Raw genomic sequence first — 4383 nt, forward strand, 5'->3', positions numbered from 1 at the left:
TCATGATGCCATTTTCTTTTGTTAAAGTTAAGAAAACAGATGCATAAGCCATCATTATACTAAAAAGATATCTCATATCTAGTGGTACTGCAGAATGTTAGCCTCACTCAAAGGAACATATACCTCTAACTCTGAAGTTTCTCTGAAATCTATTAAAATTTACAGTATATATGCTGGTTTGAAAACTTTTTTGTTTACCATGGGTTTTAAATGGTAATCAGAATTCAAAGTCAAACTTACATATTTTTAAAGTGATTGTCAAATCGATCAAAATAAATGGAAAATCTTTGTGAAGTATATAAAGAAATGTAAATGCTTTATGGGAATTGAAACAGATGGACAGCTTCCCTGATAAGGCACCAACTTTGTTTGATGTCTTTTGTCACCAAAAGGACCAATTTCCTCAAGGACTCTTTGCCTGGGGCTTTGATATAAATTCTAATATAAACTGTCCCTAAAATCCAGAAAAGTCATTTGACAACCCTACCTCATCCTTTTTATTTGAAGTCTTAGTTGGGCTTTTTCAAATTTTCAAGAAATGTTAGGGTCATCTCAAGCAACACAATGTTTAGCTAAAGACATGAAGAATAAATCACACATGAAAGATGCAGGCAAGTGGGCATAGTGGCTCACGCCTGCAATCCCATCACTTTGTGAGGCTGAGGTGGATGGATCGCTTGAGCCCAGGAGTTCAAGACCAGCCTAAGCAACATGGTGAGACCTGTCTCTACAAAAAATATAAAAATTAGCCAGGTGTGGTGGTGTACATCTGTAATCCTAGCTACTCAGGAGGCTGAGGCAAGGAGGATCATCTGAGCTCAGGAGGTCAAGGCTGCAGTGAACCATGATTGAGCCACTGTCCTCCAGCCTGGGCAATAGAGCAAGACCCTGTCTCAGAAAAAAAAAAGACACAGACCTCAGGAAACTGGAAAGTTGTTCAGGACACAAGGGCAATTTTCATGTCCCAACAGCAACTCTAATATCTACCTCACCTCTCCTCTAGGCTCCCTTTCTCTGTGCTTTTCTCAACACCCCTCTTGAGTTGTCATTGTGCTGACTCAATGCTCCTTCTTCTTCTGGACTTATGTTCACCACCTTCTGTCTGTGATCTCTTCACATGTGCTGCCACCACCTGAGGATTATCTGTTTTCACATTAGCATTCCCCATAACAAGCCTGGCATGGTGATATATACCTGTAGTCCTGGTTACTCAGGAGGCTGAGCAGGGAGGATCACTTGAAGCCAGGAGTTTGAGTCCCACCTAGGCCACATAGCAAGATCCTTGTCTTCAAAAAAATAAATAAGAACAATAAAAATTTCCTATAAGAGAGTCAGATACTATTCTGAAAAAGTGGTAGTATACTTCCATACTACTATAGGAAGTAGTAGTATTTTCATTGTCAACAATTTTCTAAAAGAAGCCATCTCATTGATAACTACCCATTGCCAGTTTTCTAAATTTAACTAAGTACAGTTTCAATGCCTATCGTGAGTTATAGTTTTGACTCTGCTGTCTTTAAAAAGTCTTCTTTTCAGCATTCGGAGCATATTGCTCATTGATGCTTGCTTCCGTTTAATTATAAGGTGAATATTTCTAAGACTCATTTTGAGTTTTCTAGTCATTGTCTACTATTAGCACCCTCACTGGGCAAATTTCTCCCAAGAGTCACCCAGTTGCCCCTTGAGTAAGGCACCAATCTGTGGAGTCCAGGTAGAAGGGACACATGGCACAAATTGTTTGCAATGACATTTCTCTGAGAAAGGTAGGGAACATGGCAACTACCCCAGAACATCTGAGCCACTACATTTGGGTTTTATAGATATACGGTTCCAACTTATTTTTATAGCAACAAAATTAAATCTAAAGAGGGATCACATATTATTAAATTATAAGCCTCTTCCCACATATAACCCTTTGCTGCAGACTTATTAAAAATATAACATGCTAGTTTATCTTTATTGACATCACTGATAGAATATCATGGAGAGCAGGACAGGACACAAAGACAGAATCCCGAGGCATGTTATAGACTAGCCTGGTCACCAATCAACATTCTTGCAGTACAGCACAGTGTTTCAACTGCTTATGACTTTATTCAACTTCATTATCTTCTCTCTGCAACTTAGAAATGAAAAGAATTGCTCTTTTACCAAGGACCCGCCAACATGGGCCGCGTTCGCACCAAAACCGTGAAGAAGGCAGCCCGGGTCATCATAGAGCAGTACTACACGCGCCTGGGCAACGACTTCCACACGAACAAGCGCGTGTGCGAGGAGATCGCCATTATCCCCAGCAAGAAGCTCCGCAACAAGATAGCAGGCTATGTCACCCATGTGATGAAGCGGATTCAGAGAGGCCCTGTAAGAGGTATCTCCATCAAGCTGCAGGAGGGGGAGAGAGAAAGGAGAGACAATTACGTTCCTGAGGTCTCAGCCCTGGATCAGGAGATAACTGAAGTAGATCCTGACACTAAGGAAATGCTGAAGCTTTTGGACTTCGGCAGTCTGTCCAACCTGCAGGTCACTCAGCCTACAGTTGGGATGAATTTCAAAACGCCTCGGGGACCTGTTTGAATTTTTTCTGCAGTGCTATATTAATTTCAATAAATCTGGGACAACAACAAAAAAAAAAAGAAATGAAAAGAATTTTGTTAAACGCCTACCTAACATTAAGCGATCTTACGGGTTTGAAGAGTTTGGCTTTTCTGGGTTTTCTGTTGTTGTTGTTGTTATCCCTAACGCTTGTCATTATTGCCTAGACGTTAGGCTCTAAAAGTGAGCTTTAATAGCATTATTGTTATCACCCAATCTGTTAGGTTACTCCCAGTGAGCAACTCCACGCCAGGTTCAGTTCAGAGTAAAACCGATGCCCAAGATACTTTTTCCCTTTACATTCACAAACGGTTCAGCAGAAAATTAAATTAAAGTAAGCACTGATGAGTATTGCCTGTATCAGTCTGGTGACCCCATCCCAAAAGGATGTGAGGTTAGCATGACATGTTATCAATGAATTCGTGTCAGCTATTTCAGTCACTACTGGTTTTTCAAAGATTCAAACCATCAGTTTGAGGGCTTCAGACTTAGCAGTCTGCTCTCTCCAAATTCCAACTTGTCAAACACTCAAGAAAGGTCTTTCATTAACTGAGCTGAGTTTCATTTATAAACTTTAGTTCCCACTAAAGCTCATGCACAAAATCTCTATTCCCAATACAAAATGATAGCCACAAAAACTCAGAAAGAGTAGAGATGGGAGAAATGCCCTTCAGAAAGCTTCCTATGCAGTAGGAAGTTTCGCTCATTGAGCGATTCCCCCTACCGGCCCGCCTTCTCCACATGCATAATGCAAACAACTCCAACCTGAGAAACAACCTACTGATGTGTTGTGAAGGACAGCAGAAAAGATCCTTCAGGAAACCTGCCTGCGGCTCTCAGACAGGAATCCATTTCTCCAGACATTCAACTTTGTGTTCTGTCCTTGAGAATTTCTGCCTGCAAAGAATTCCATACCACACCAATGGGTAAACTCCTTGATCTCTGATCTCTCATGCAATCAGACAATATTTATTGAGTATATCCTGTGTGCCAGGATCTGACCTGGATGCTGGGGATAAGGCAATGAACAAAACCAAGGCCTTGCTCACTTGGAGCTTATCTTCTAGTGTTTTTGTTTTGTGGAGCTTATATTGCACCCTGTGGATCTGCATCTCTAGACTTTTGCTCATGCTCTTCTAGCCTGGAACCCCCTCCTTCATAATTTCCACTTAACTAATTTCTAACATCTTCAAAATCCAGTTCAAACCATACCTCCTCTATGACTCTTTCCCAGATCTCCCCGGTTTCAGATTTCTTTAACCGCCAACCAAACACACTCTTGTACCAAATATTTAGTCCTTAATGCCTTATGTATCATTTATATTTATTTATGGACATATCCTATCTCTCCAACTGTATTGAAGCCCTTTGAGGACAGATAATGAATCTTTTGTTATTTTTTAAGCCCCAACACCAAAGTACCCTGTGTGAAGAGAGTACATCATAAACAGTGGTAGCTAATGACAGTGATAGTGAACTGAATAATATTTTTCCTTTAATCTGGAACAAAGAGTGAGCAAATAAACCAAGGATATAAAAGAAAGTAGCATTTTCACTGCTGACAATTTTACAAAAGAAGCCATCTCATTGATAACTACCAACAGCCAGTTTTCTTAATTGGGTCCTAAGTATCCCAAGTACAGTTTAAATGCCTATCATGAGCTATAGTTTTGAATCTGCTGTCTTCCTTTCAGCACTCAGAGCACATTGCTCATTGATGCTTGCTTAAATTTAAGTTTAAGGTGAATATTTTATGAATAAAAAAGGAAAATATTTTGGCTTTCATTCCAT

At 40.1% G+C, this 4383-nt stretch overlaps 1 pseudogene across 1 annotated transcript; it reads left to right on the forward strand.

Annotated features, from left to right (window-relative positions):
• Positions 1-2157: 2157 nt before the first annotated feature.
• On the forward strand, positions 2158-2637 carry LOC113219819 (annotated as a pseudogene). Its single transcript, XR_003306821.1, has one exon. The product of XR_003306821.1 is annotated as a 40S ribosomal protein S17 pseudogene (transcript).
• The last annotated feature ends 1746 nt before the right edge of the window (positions 2638-4383 follow it).

The sequence above is a fragment of the Piliocolobus tephrosceles genome, chromosome 1, assembly GCF_002776525.5.
Source record: "Piliocolobus tephrosceles isolate RC106 chromosome 1, ASM277652v3, whole genome shotgun sequence".
Taxonomy (NCBI): domain Eukaryota; kingdom Metazoa; phylum Chordata; class Mammalia; order Primates; family Cercopithecidae; genus Piliocolobus; species Piliocolobus tephrosceles.